Here is a 15,286-nt window from a genome sequence, read left to right on the forward strand (position 1 = left end):
CAAATTACCTTAGCTGTTCATATACAGAATTCCCATGCTGATCTGAAAGCACATGAAAACTGCTTCGGACATAAATCGGAATTGCTAGTTGTTGGAGTTCTTGCTGTGGTGTTTTCTTTGCTTCCCCCACATTTTAGTGGTTGAAACTTTGCGGAGAGCAGAGTGCCTTGGGCTCTGATCGGGTGATAGAAGTAACATGGGAGTTTCTGTGTTTTTGCTTGTCAAAATGAAAACTGCTTGGCTATTAGTGTGTGTGTGTGTGTGTGTGTGGGTGGGTGGGTGTGTGGGTGTGTGGGTGTGGACACGCGTGCGCACACAAGTGCTTACGCACACATGTGTGAAAAAAAAAACTGCTTGAGAACCAAAAGAAACCCAAATAATCTTCAGCTATATTTTAATGCATTTACAATTAACCAAATCAGCTTATAAGTCTTTCACTATCAGCATATTTGAATTTTGGAACTTCACGTTTTGAACACACAAGGACAATACAACTGTCTTGCGGGGGTGTGGAGTGTGTACTCACTAGGAGTACAAAGGAATCCAAAATGTGGTCTGGGTAAGCTGACAGGCCTTAATCTTTCACTGGTTTTGTGTGTTAACTAATTAACTGAACCTATACAAAATATAAAGGAGAGACACTGTATTATTGTATCTAAATAAATATACAGGAGATTTGTATTTGTGAAATACATGTTCTAGAAAAGGGAAACATGGGAATTTGGTATTATATGAATAGAATAAGAATAAAAATTCAAAAAGCTATCGAAGTTTACAATAAAGGAAAAGATAGTATACGTTAAGACGAGGAATCATTAGGATGGGCTACTGAAAAGTACATCAACTGCTCAAATTTTTATGTCTAGTGAAAGAACAATAGTACATTTAAGGGAATTCATAGTCAGCAGAAATGAAGCCAAGAGCAAAAGTTCGTAATAAAACATGTTGTCAACCTGTCTCTGAATGTACTCATCTGTCTTAATTAACTTGAATTCTGTTGCCAAGATTGATAAAGTTAGAATAAAAAAATAAAACTTTATTTTAGGTTGATTTCTTTAAACTAATAAAGTATAATAAGTTATATTAAAATGCACTGAACATTAAAATTGTTCAAAACACTGTGTAGCTAACATACAATATCAAAATCATTTGTCCCACTTTTGTGTTATGTCAGTTAGGAAGAAGAGTCTAATATTCTAAGCTAGAATGTCACCTGTTGTTACATACACATGGACTGCTGAGTTCTTTGGACACTCTCGTCATGGTTTCTTGCTCTCAGACTGTTAGGACACCGTGGAATGGTGAACAGAAAACATCCGACTTTACCGTTGTCATGCTTTCTGTGCCAATTAAGAGCAGCAACAGTTTCATTTGACAGATATGGAACTTGCAGTGTACAAAGAATTGGTGACTGGCCTTTCCTTATAGGAACCTCCCCTACCTTGGCTTTCTGCAGCCACAATCTAAAATTCGGCAACTTCCTTAAAAGAGTTTAACATGGGGGTGCCTGGGTGGCTCAGCTGGTTGAGCATCCAACTTTGGCTCAGATTCATGGGTTCAAGCCCCATGTCGGGCTCTGTGCTGCGAGCTCAGAGCTTGGAGCCTGCTTTAGATTCTGTCTCCCTCTCTCTCTGCCCCTGCCCCACTCAACACTCTGTCTCTCTTTCTCTCTCTCTCTCAAAAATAAATAACACTTAAAAATGTTATTAAAAATAAAAAATAAATAAAAGAGTTTAATATGACTTTCTCTCTATGACTGAAAAGATCTGATGGAGGGCTTCTTACGATTGCTCTATCAATATGACAGTATCCACATCTCTGTGCCACTTACAGTCCAATATGTTCAAAAGTTGTGTCCATCTGTACACATGATCACCTTCCATGCAAAAAGACTAGAAACTTAGTCATCTATTTTTTGAACCATAATCAATGTAAACAGCCACAAAAAAAAAAAAAAAGCCTAGAATAGTGTCTGTGTTTATTCTTTGGATAACTAGCTTACTGCGATATGCAAAGAGGTTTAAAAAGGTTTAGAGATTATAGGTACTGACCTCAAAGCACATGCCAGTCTGTTCAAACACATTTACTTCTGTGCAATTAAGCTCTCTCAGTTAAAGAAAAAGATTAGCCTTTATTTATATATTTGATAAGCATCTCTAATTTTTTAAAAAGCCTAAATTTAACATTATGTTCTTGGTTTTTCTCTTCCTTCTTTCGGCTTTCTCCTTTATTCTACACTTTAAAATTATAAAGGTTTTAATTTACTAAACCTTTTTTTCTTTAGACCTATACTCAATCTCTTTACCCTGGGCAAGAAAGCAGCTGTGATTTATCTCCTGGAACTGGGGAAAGACCCATCTCCCCTGAGATCAAGAGGTTACTGCCCCCTCTGAGCAGGAAAATGGGGTGGTTGTTGGGAAAGAATGTCTACCAGGCAGGGAATGGCCATTATCTATTATGCTTACAATTTGGCAATTCATGTTGTTCTTTCCTTCTAGTCTATAACTAGTTAGCTTGGAAACCTTTATCAACAATTGTTTACACATACCAACACAGACTTTTACAAAGAGCTTTGGTAAATTGAGATTAAATGCGATCTGTGGTATATGGGGTTTACTTAAAGTGGTATCAGTAGTTTTTATGTCTCTTTACCTTAACATTAAGGTAATTAAGTTCGGTTCTGCCTACTAACTCCTCCCCAAGTGGTTTAGATTCAGATGAAGTAATGGGCACTCACACAACTTTTAACTATTACTTCCAGATTCCTTAGTGGAAGCCTAGGTTATTTGGAAACAAGAAACATGGAAAACGGGGTGTATGATAAGATTATTCCTCTGGTGGAGGAATGGCCTGACAGTCACTGGGCTCCTCAGTGAGAACTTTGAGAACTTTGAGTAAGAGCATATGGCAGCAGGAGATTCTCCATTGGAAACAGAGATAAAAACATTGTCCACAACTCTGTTCAAGAGGTCTCATTATTTGTCTCGAATCTAAGATCTACAAAGGAAATGGAATGCATAGAGTGTGGTTGTTACAAGATGGATTCAAATTGTGCCTGCCTGTCTCCTTGGCCACTGTAGGAGATACTCACCAAAGTAACTTATCTCAAATGTATATGTTACAACCAATACAATTCCCGTTTTTTAAAACCTTTATTTTTTAATGCTAATAGCAAGTTAAATTCTTTACATTCTGATAGTCAAATGATTCTCTTCAATATGTAATACAGATAATCACTTTGAGACAATGTATTTAACAACTTCCAATATTTCTAATGGCTAAGAAACCATCAACAGGAAATCATTGCAAAGTTTCCTATTACAAGCATATTGGATCTTAAGAGAATGTTCAAGAATTCTACTCCAACATAACAAAATCAATATAAAGAGACTTTTATATGCTCTCTTCTGATAGGATATTTTAAAGGTCAGCATTCTTTGAATATTTTGATGATAAGGTATAAAATACTGGAGGTTGTCCCTTCCCTATTCTCTTGTAGAATAGGGCTTCACTGGATTGATAACTCTTATACGAGCACATCAATTTGTTAAGAGGGATTATTTTGTATCTATAAGAACTATCTCCTTTTCTTTATAAGTTTATATGAGAACTATGTTTTTAAATGCAGATGTTATTATTATTTATGGATAGTGAGACCAATAGATCAGGAGATGATTGCCATTGAAAAGAGAGATAGTTTGTGACTCATAGTTACCAAGAGGAGAAGGTGCAGTATGCCATGGGGTGGAGGTGGGGGGCACTTGAGGAAACACCAGGGTTGGTCAGGAGACAGAGGGAGAGACGGGAAACCATGGATGAGTCTTTATTGTGGTTTCCTTGGAAAGGAACAGGCAAGTCAAGGTAGGAAGGTTTAGTACTGGCTTTGAATAATGTCAGCAGGCTCTAGGGTATTAGGGGCTGTCTCTAGTTGTCTGGGTACCTGGCCCTGAGGTGGTTAGGGCAGATGGATAGCGTCCCAGAAGGAGAGCCTTGTGAGAGCCTATAAAGTGGGATATCAGCTCTGGGTTGGTTTATTTGCATATGGTTTATTTGCTATATTTAGAAATTAGCTAACCCTGGGAGGGGCAGTCTCTCCAGGGTCAGCAGGACCCCAGATGTCAAATCATAAGAAATACTGAAAATAAAAACTCATGACTAATACAAGTTAACACTCCCACACAGTAATAGATTACTTAGTATCATTTTGCCAGTTGTGGTGTTCACCTGGTTAGTCCACTATGGACAACAATCTCTTTGACACCAAATGCTCCCTATCAATCCAGGCAACCCTCCTAGTGAACTCCAAAGAGGTTTTCATTTCATTGTTTTTGTTTTTTAAATTCAATGCTTTCTAAAACAACAAAAAGATAGAGGTGCCTGGATGGCTCAGTCAGTTAAGCATCCAACTTTGGCTGAGGTCATGATCTTGTGGTACATTGGTTTGAGCCCCACGTCAGGCTCTGTGCTGACAGCTCAGAGCCTGGAGCCTACTTCAGATTCTGTGTCTCCCTCTCTCTCTGCCCCTGCCCCACTTGTGTTCTGTCTATCTTTCTATCTCAAAAAAAAAAAAAAAATCAACAAAAAGGCTAAAAATAACTAAATCCTCTTTACTGAATAATTAGGTATATTTTACTTGTCCCACACAGCGATATATTAAATAATATAGGGACTAACAATTAATACTTCCATATTAGGATTCTGGTAATAAATGCATAAATTGAGTAGCAGTTCAGTTTCAACGGAACTGTCAAATGTAATTCATACTGTCCTTATTCCTCAAGTCATCAGCAGTGTACAGAGGGATCAAATAACTTTTAATAGTTGAATAGGATCATTGATTTATCAGATTAGAATAAACATGTGCTAAAAATAGTTCAAAATCGAGGAAGGAGAAACCCTAGAAATATGGCATTTCCCCTTGCACCATTTCTTCTCTCCATTTTTAAACATTTAGGAAAGAAGAAAGCATGTATATGGTGTTTCAGTGGGAATGGATTTTTTTTTTTTACCTTCCCGATTTAATTTCTCCATTCCAGTTATTGGAATTTCTCACAGGAGTTTAGTGTGTAATAGATATGGAACTTCAAAACACTGGGGAAGGATGTGTGAGTTGACAGTGGATACTGGTACAACTAGATAGCCATTTGGGGAAAAAAAAGTGTTTATCCCTTACCCCCCCAAAAAAATTCTAGAGAAGCTAAAGATTTAGATGCAAAATATGAAACAATATGCCTGCTAAAAGAAGGCTTTGGTGTGCTGACTGGCACAGAGTAGTTGCCATACCAACCACATCACTAAGCAGCTGTGAGCAGGGTTGGAAATGGCATTCTGCCACTTGGGAGTTACCTAGGCTTGATGGCCATCATGGCCATTACCATAGCAGAAGGGAGGCATCAACATGGTCCTTTCTCTGTGCCATCTGCCCCACCACCCTCTATGTCACCCAGGTACCCAAGTTTCTGAGATGAAAAAAAGCAAAGAAGGTATAAATATAAATCTAATTACTTTTTAAATTCCAGAACTGATGCTTTGTGTTTTATCCTGGAGCCAGACACGTGTTAGGAAAACATTGTAGGTGGATTTCTTTCTCTTAGTTCTCCTGATTCTCAAATCCGACATTTGATTGAGGCCTCAAAGTGGCATCACTCTCTCTGGTATCTGCAGGTTTTCGGTTTATGATTTCCATTGGTGTGACAAGGGAATTAGACACTGTCCGCTGTGCACTGGCCCTTCTCAGTTGTTATCAGACTAGACTGAACCAATTCCAGGGGTGTGTGCTTGGTGGGAAACAGGAGGGCTTCAGCTGGAAAGCTCTTTCCTTAGGGTCTGTCAATTCTTTCTCCTTTTTCACTTCCTATTCCTCTTGTTAGCTTCTTTATCCTAGAATTCCTCCCTTTCCATGACCTCTCATACCACCTCACACCATCCTCTGACCTGAATAAAAGAAACACTGATGTCATTCACGCTAGGTTTCTCAGACTGGCAGGTTGTTCGGAGCAATGTGCAGTGTTCCTAGCAACAGATTAAGGCAAATCCACAGCACTTCAAATGCCTGCAAGCATCGAAAAATCACAGAGGACTACCTAGTTATATTTGGAGCTTCTGCTGTGTGGTTATGTATTAGTTCAGAAATCTAGAACATTTTTAAAGTAGTTTTTGGTTTATTTTTAATAGACTCTTGGAAGGTTTCTAAAACAGTCGTGATGAATTTAGTCAAGACTCTGAGAATGAAGGTCAAATGTGTCTGTGCTAAAATTTAAAAGTAGGGCATATAAAAAGTTCACTGACAGTCACAGGAGAGTGATTTTAATTACCAGGTATGGTTTATATGTGTTAATAACACAAGCACTAGGGTCAGCTAGACCTGTTTTGAAATCCATGAATGAGTCATTTGACTATGGGAAAGTTTATTTAACCTTTCAGAGTCTCAGTTTTTATACCTGTAATATTAATACAAGTCACATATTTTGAGGTTAAAATGATAAAATATGTATATGGGCTTGTCTGTAGTAGAAGTCATGAAAAAGCTAATCAGTATAGATTGTAAATGGAGATATTTTAACAAATAGGATTGCCATGATTTTGTGGAGAAGTGAATGTTTTCTAGGTTACAAAAAACGATAAAGTTGGGAAAAGTTACCAGAGAGAATAAGGAAAAAAAAATAATGAGAGATGAAACAGGGTAAATCTGACTATCACAGAAAAGAGATCTGATTAGCATTGAATGTGACCTCCTTCCATGGAGGCTAACACAATATATTACTCATAGTGCACACTTATTTATGTTTGAAGACAGAATGGATAAAGGAAAGAGTGAGACAGTAACAGTAATGGTGGAGGGAACTGGAAAGTTGTATAGAAGGGTATTTTAAAACACCTCTAAGGGGTTCTATCTTTAGTAAAAGGCAAAAAGAAACCAGAGTATAAGGTGTTCTATCTGAAGAACATTGTTTTTGTCAGATTTATTTATAATACCCAATAAAAATAAAGATACAACAAACCAGGAAGAAGAGGTATGTTAGTTACACAGTATATACTTTATCACAGTCCATAAAGTGGAAAGTCCGTAAAGTGGAAAGAGTAAGAAACTAGTATTCTTTGAACATGAAAAGTAAAGACACACCTGTGAAATCACAGAGAAAGAAACCTATGAAGTCAGCATGGTTTCTGGTAGAAGTCAAAAGGTGAACCCAGAGCCCAAACTGGAAAGGCCATTAATCTTAAAGAAATGCCAAAATGGGATGAGGACCTCTACCTACAAGGGCATTTGGTGAGGCACAAAGATTTATCATTCCTTGCTTTGCTTTATTTGGTTTCCCCAGGCCTTGACCATTAAATATCAACGACTCCTTCCATTTAGTGTGAAAACTCAGACACTCCCTTGCTTTTCCAAATTCCCCTCAAGGTAGTGTTACCACCCCCAGATGGGAACCATGGAGAGTATAAAACGTAAGATGAAGTCTATTCAAGAGTGGCAAAGTATCAGAATCAAGAACTTCGCATCCATAACTTTCATAGCTCTTGGAAGCATTTTGTTTTTGCTTTTGTTTTGTTTTGTTTTTTGTTTGTTCGTTTTAGTATTTTAAAGTGAAAGCAAAGGTCTACACTGCCTTGTAAGTAATTTGTCCTTTTTCTGAGGAACGTGTCTGTATTGTGTTTGCTGTAAAACTGATTTGTATGGACCCAACACTTAGCCATCTCATGCTTGCCTACACCTTCCATTGAAGTCTGTGTGGGCTGTTTTTCTATGTGTATTCATTGCCAACTTAATAACTCTCATGACATGGTTTTCAAAAAGGAAAACACAAAACTTTGTTTCATTGTGGAAAATTGGCTCTGAAAAAAGAAAGGCAATTGGTAGGGCTGCTAATGAGGCATCAAGGATGTGAAGAAGTAGAATTAAATGGGAATTCAATAGACAAGAGCAGTTTCGAATACATTATGGAATTCTACTTTAACAGTATTGGTAACCTTTGTCAAAATGAGTTCACCAAATGTGCTATAAAACAAAGGCAAAAACAATAAGAAAGTAATTTGTGAAATTGTTTTAATGCCTTTATAATTGACTTTAGGTCTACATTTGTGCCATTATTAAGGGGCCACTCCACGTTTTTAATTATGTTTCATTTCCTGAAGAACATTATATGTCATAGAAGTTATTTGAGAATTTAGAGATTCACAAAAATCTCAGGATATATTCCTTGAGAGTGTTAAAAGTCAAGTTTGTTGGTTCCTAGGGGGAACTAACAACAGACACCATGAATGTTAGATTCAACCTATGTCATGGTTAACACCTGAAATAACTGTAGGACTAACCCGAGCTTTCTTCTTAGGCAAACCTAAGATACATGACCTACCCCTTTGTGTTACCTTATCTGTGTGTGGGATGTTGTCTTCACATTCCTCACGTTGTACTAAGTTTAGCGGTGCACTGACATTTTCTGTGTGTGTCAAGAGAGGAGGAGACAGAAGAGGTGTCAGGGAAAAATCATTAATACAGTAGCTGTATTACTTTCCTATGGCTGTCATAACAAAATTCCACAAACTGAGTGGCTTAAACAACAGAAATGTACTGTCTCACAGCTCTGGAGGCAAAAATTCTACAATTAAGGTGTTGGCAGGTCATTGCTCCCTCTGAAAGCGCTAGGGAAAGACCTGTTCCAGGCTTTTCTCTGAGCTTCTAGCAGCCTCAGGCATTCCTTAGCTTATAGGTAGCTGTCTTCTCCCTTTGTCTTCACATCTTCCTTCTGTGAGTGTCTGTCTCAAATTTGCCCTTTGAGAAAGATAGCGGTCATACTGAATCAGGACCTATTCTACTGTTCTCATTTTAACTTAATTATTCCTTTAAGGACCCTTCCTATTTCCAAACAAGTTCATCTTCTGAATTTTGGGGGGTTAGGACTCAAATTTCTCTCTGCGGGGGGAAGGTCACAATTCAGTTTTTAACCTTGGCTCAAAAAATGTGATAATTGGGAGAGATCCTAGGAAAATTCAGTGTGGGGCTGGCATGCTGTTCGCAGTATAGTCGGTGGGTTGGTAGCATCAGGCTCACCCCAGAAGTGATTAGGAATGCAGAACCCTGAGCTCCATCGTAGACCTACCACATCCGAATCTACATCTTCACCTACATCCCCAGCTATCTCGTTGATGCATTAAGGTTTGAGAAGCGCTGTTGTAGCTCCTGGAATAAAAGCCTCATTCTCAAATGCTGGGAAAGGGAAAAAAAAAAAAAAAAAGAATAGTATTTATGTGCAGAGGTCCCATCACTATGTGCGCATAGCATGTATAAGCCATTATTCCAGCACAGCTATGGCACGGCCATTTATTTTTTTATTATTTTTTTTTAATATATGAAATTTATTGTCAAATTGGTTTCCATACAACACCCAGTGCTCATCCCAAAAGGTGCCCTCTTCAATACCCATCACCCACCCTCCCCTCCCTCCCACCCCCCATCAACCCTCAGTTTGTTCTCAGTTTTTAACAGTCTCTTATGCTTGGGCTCTCTCCCACTCTAACATCTTTTTTTTTTTTTTTCCTTCCCCTCCCCCATGGGTTTCTGTTAAGTTTCTCAGGATCCACATAAGAGTGAAACCATATGGTATCTGTCTTTCTCTGTATGGCTTATTTCACTTAGCATCACACTCTCCAGTTCCATCCACGTTGCTACAAAAGGCCATATTTCATTCTTTCTCATTGCCATGCAGTATTCCATTGTGTATATAAACCACAATTTCTTTATCCATTCATCAGTTGATGGACATTTAGGCTCTTTCCATAATTTGGCTATTGTTGAGAGTGCTGCTATAAACATTGGGGTACAAGTGCCCCTATGCATCAGTACTCCTGTATCCCTTGGGTAAATTCCTAGCAGTGCTATTGCTGGGTCATAGGGTAGGTCTATTTTTAATTTTCTGAGGAACCTCCACACTGCTTTCCAGAGCGGCTGCACCAATTTGCATTCCCACCAACAGTGCAAGAGGGTTCCTGTTTCTCCACATCCTCTCCAGCATCTATAGTCTCCTGATCTGTTCATTTTGGCCACTCTGACTGGCGTGAGGTGATATCTGAGTGTGGTTTTGATTTGTATTTCCCTGATAAGGAGCGACGTTGAACATCTTTTCATGTGCCTGTTGGCCATCCGGATGTCTTCTTTAGAGAAGTGTCTATTCATGTTTTCTGCCCATTTCTTCACTGGGTTATTTGTTTTTCGGGTGTGGAGTTTGGTGAGCTCTTTATAGATTTTGTCTATAGCCTTTGTCCGATATGTCATTTGCAAATATCTTTTCCCATTCCGTTGGTTGCCTTTTAGTTTTGTTGGTTGTTTCCTTTGCTGGCACGGCCATTTATAAAGGAAATATTGATCTTGGGACAGTGTTAGGGGTTAAATTTCAGTTATCATGAATTTCTCTTAATGTAGATTATCCCTCAGGAGTGAACTCACAAGATCATCATATGCAGAGATGGCTCAATTTCTTTTTTCTACACTTATTTTGCTTACATAAATTGCTTCTTTTCTGCCCAACTGGGCTACAATTTGCGCTGCCCCAGCTAGCTGAGTCATACAACCTAATCCTGAAATAAGGCCCATTGAGAAAAAAAAAAATTCCCCCTGTACTGGGAAAAAGACATTTGCATTTATAACTATAATCTTCTAAGTGATCGAAAACGTAAAGTCTTGCCTCATTTACTTCTTCCTTTCTGTCCCTTAGTTTTTGCATCCCCCAAAGTGTAATTCAGCCAAAAGTTGTAGCTGTGGAATTTATGTTACATGAAGACAAATGGAAAGATAAAACTTTAAAATGAAGGAGGCAGAATAGGGGCACCTGGGTGGCTCAATTGGTTGAGCGTCTGACTCTTGATTTCGGCTCAGGTCATGATGCCAGTCAGGGTTATGTGATCGAGCCCTGCAGCAGGCTCAGCACTGGGTGTGGATTCTGCTTAAGGTTCTCTCCCTCTCCCTTTGCCTCTCCCCTGCTTACCCTCTCCCTGTAAAAATAAAATAAAATAAAATAAAATAAAATAAAATAAAATAGGCAGAATTAACTGTCCTGGAGTCAGCTTGGGCAAATGCTTAGAATAGCAGGGGGAGAAATACGGCTGAGATGATTTCTGAGAGAAACGGTGCTCATAGGCATGTGAACATACAATTTTCCAAAGAACTAAAATATGCTCAGAGAGAATCTGCTCCTCTAAAATCCAGGATATCAGCAAGTGTGCACCATGAGCCATATTCTGATTGCATTAAAACTTCCATGCTGTGGATAATATTATAGATAAACTTCCCTACATAGGAATGAACCTTTGTAACTGAAAATTAGAGAACTTCTGATAACATTTTTACCATTATCTCGAGATCTATACTTGGTTAGATTCCTAGATGAGCACGTGTATTTCTGATCTGTTAGCTCTCTGTGTATATTAAGTAGTAAAGCCATACTTTGAAAATATACTAGTGCCATCATTTAATTGTCCTTTCAGCTCACATTCTGTAGTGAATTTGAAAAATGTCGAGACAGAATAGTGAACATGTATTGTTACTATGTGCCAGCCACTTTACTAAGTGCTTTGAATACTTAAATATATTTAGTTCGCAAAACAGTGTTACAAATTGCAGATGAGAAAATTGTGCAGATGAGGGAATTGAGGCAGACAGAGGTTACATAAGTTACCATATCAGTGTCAGAGTCAGAATTCCAGATCCAATTCAAGAGCCCTGTGCGTGACCACTGTGGATACTGCCTCTGAAGAGAGACAAGGAGTCATTCTGAATATCTCATTAAGAGGTCAAAATAACTACTTTACAACTACTTTACTACTTTACAATGTGTTTTTAAAATCTCTTTTATTACAACAGAGAATTACTACTGCAGATGTGTCCCCCTCGTTTTTTTGGAACAGTGACCTTCCTCAAGTGATATATTTTAGGCATATTTCCTTTCAGATGAATGTTTTCCTTACCCTCCCTCCTTCCTTGATTCCATACCCTCCCCATTTAGCTTTGCCATGCGTCTGCTGCCTCCTTGATTTACATGAGGATGCACCTTCATGTTTGCACTCTTCCTCTCCTTGCTACTGCCTCCAGCTGAACTGAACTTCTTGCTTTTATTTACTGTTGTTGTTCCGGTCTATATGCAGTTCTAATAAAATCATAGGTCAGTTGCCACAACCTGAACATTGTCCATGGCATTCCCATGAACAACTAATTACATTAAATGGCCTGTAATAAACGTTTTATGCTTGCTTAATTCCAGAAGGAAGGGGAAACTCAACAATAACAATGAATTAAAAATGGTAGCTACTCCTATTGCTTTGGGAAATCATAATAAAACCAGACAGACTCAATAGAATAATTTCACAGACTATCTTACACATGAAGAATAGCAATTTGCAAATACATATTGCTTGACATGGTCCTTACTTCCAAGTCCCTTGCTCAAAGAGGAAAGTGTTTTATTAATTGAAATTTGAATATCAGAAGATACAAACTTGCTAGTTGTCCATACCTTTTTGTCCATACCTTTTAATATTATCCAATATTATCCAAACTTGAATCCTTGATAATAGCATTTATGTTTACATAAAACCTCTTTATCATGGCAGGTAAGGCTTGTCTGATTATAATTCCAAAATTTTTGAAAAGAAAATAATTCTGCGACTATAATAATTTCACGCTGTTGACCAAGAAGATGCAAAATAAATGCTTTTAACTGAAGTTAACTTAGAAACTATAAAGTACCATTGTTAAGAACTCAGTGACCTGTATGAATTTGGAGAAAATAGAATAAAACAAAAATAAAACACAAATACTTAAGAATAAACTTAAGTAAACTTTGAAAACAATACTTAAGAAAACTAGTGGCGGGGTGCCTGGCTGGCTCAGTTGGTTAAGCATCTGACTTTGGCTCAGGTCATAATCTCACGGTTCATGAGTTCGAGCTCCACATCAGGCTCTGTGCTGACAGCCCAGAGCCTGGAGCGTGTTTCAGATTCTGTGTCTCCCTCTCTCTGCCCCTCCCCTGCTTGCTCACGTTCTCTCTCTCTCTCTCTCTCTGTCTCTCTCTTTCTGTCTCTCTCTGTCTCTCTCTCTCCTTCTCTCTCTCTCTTGAAAATAAATAAGCAAGAAAAATAATTAAGAAAAAAGAAAACTAGTGTCAATTTCACAGTTATTCAAGGGACACAAAGAATCATTTTTTCTGAGTTGCATTTTAAACCTTGCATTTAAGCAGTGAGCTTGTGTAATTAAAAGCCATGAAGAAGAGACAGACTTTAGAGTAGACACTGAGCCAAGCAGCCATACGAGGTGTGATAAAGTGAGTGGCCCAAGAGTGGCCCTGTGCACAGAGCATTGCAAATGGCCTGGCCTGCTCCACTGGTGCCATATCTCATCCCATATTATTTGTTTCATATGCTGTGTTCTTGTGAGAACTCAACTCTTGTCAACTCAAGGCTTTGAATATTTAACAGGATTGGCTTTGATGACTATAGCTTTGGCTTTGTAAATTGAAAGGAAACCCGCAAATGTGAATGTTTAAAGAAATAAACATTCCACCTGTAATGGACCATTAGTGAAATGTAGCTTTTGTAAATCAAAATTCAAATATTAATTTATTTCATATTGTAACACAGCTTGTTGGTAACGGCCCTTAAGTTGTCTTAAACCTGTCCTGTCGCCTGATTAAAAGGAGACTATCCATGTTACAAAGTCCCATGGTTGATGGCTAGAAGAGATACAGTAACTATGCAATTAGACAATATTTATTTATCCAACATGGAGCTGCTGATTATTTTAGGTGTTTATTTGATTTTGTGTCTAGAATTCGGTCACTTAAATGTTACAAAGACCATATAAATAGTGACATTAAAGTATATACCTCACAACTAATCAGGAAACTACAAAAGATGTTGTTTTGTTTTGCTTACCTCAGTTCCATTTTGGATCTACCTACTATTAGTTTTTAAATGAGATCTAGAATAATCATTCAGGGGAATATTTTAATTCAGTAGAGCCTGTTCTCTATGTTGAATAAAGTACACCTATTAAAAATTTAGTGTCTCATGACAAAAAACACTCTTAAGAAACTGTGATTGTAGAAGTAAGAATAGGGGAGGTGTCTACCAATTCATTCTGAGCAGCTATATATTTAAAAATTTTGTGGTGGATAATTTGTGGTCAAAGACAAGATGAAAGAGAAACCTTCTTCCACATTTGTTGTTCCTGGTAATTGGCCAAAGAATGACAAAGTACACTGTAATCTCCTGAAACTTGTAAATCCTTGCTGTTGGAATGGGTTGGGTTGATTCCTATGAATATAGCTTCTCAGAAAGAAGATGGGTCATTTGATTTTTTTTTTTTTTTGCAGTGCTGGGGGATTCACTGAACTGAATAAGATTCAGTTTCTTTGTTCCCATCAGCCTCACTTGTATTTTTCTGAGTATCTTTTTATACTTATATTTTGTTACTTATTAGGCACACTTTCAGTCATAGTATTCGGCAAGACAACTTAAACCCATTATTCTAATTCAAGTTTATATCTCAGGGCTAGTGATTAAAAATTGTATGAAGTGTGTGAAGAGGAACTTTCTTTTCAACTTATAAGATATTACTAAAACACCTTTCAAATGTGAAAAGGAGTAGGGATCTTACAGGTCTCATCCTTTTCCCAGTGAATTCATTCATTCTAGCATATGTCTCTTTATTTCATAGTGCTTCATATCCTTGGGGTGGAATGTATTGCAGAACTTCCTACTGTAATTAATTTCATGGCAGCTTTAAGACAAGTGATATTTGGTTAATATGAATGAGAAACAAATATTCAAAAGCTATTGTTTTAAACTCTGTTGATATAAGTACATTTTTCAACATTGATATAAATTTGGTTAAAATACAGTTTGCAAGATGTGTGCCTCTGTGTCTTTAAAAGCAAATTTTGACGTATCCAAATGATGTTATTTACTTAAAATGGGAAGTATGGGTAGATTTTTAAACTCTGAAATCAACTACCGATGCCTCTATTTTAAACAAATATCATACATTGCAAAATTTCCGATTTTTACCAGATGGACAAAAGTAGAGGATGTTATTTTCATCTGTAACAATAATTTCATATAATTTCATGCTTTTCAAGGTAGGTTCTTCAAGGAAGAAGTAGTGACAGAAGAATTCTCTTTTTGAATTCTTTGGACACTAATAATTTGGGGCTTGCATGTAACTGAGATGATAAAAATAATTACATTAGACATTTATTTATCCAAATAAAACTCTATGAGCTGGTCGTTATATCCT

At 37.6% G+C, this 15,286-nt stretch overlaps 1 protein-coding gene across 7 annotated transcripts in view; it reads left to right on the plus strand.

Annotated features, from left to right (window-relative positions):
- The window catches only part of ARHGAP24 (Rho GTPase activating protein 24), a 662,544-nt gene that overhangs the window by 493,475 nt on the left and 153,783 nt on the right, over positions 1–15,286 (plus strand). The gene's annotated exons all lie outside the window — the stretch shown is intronic.

This window comes from Panthera onca, chromosome B1 (genome assembly GCF_046562875.1).
Source record: "Panthera onca isolate mPanOnc1 chromosome B1, mPanOnc1 haplotype 2, whole genome shotgun sequence".
Classification (NCBI taxonomy): domain Eukaryota; kingdom Metazoa; phylum Chordata; class Mammalia; order Carnivora; family Felidae; genus Panthera; species Panthera onca.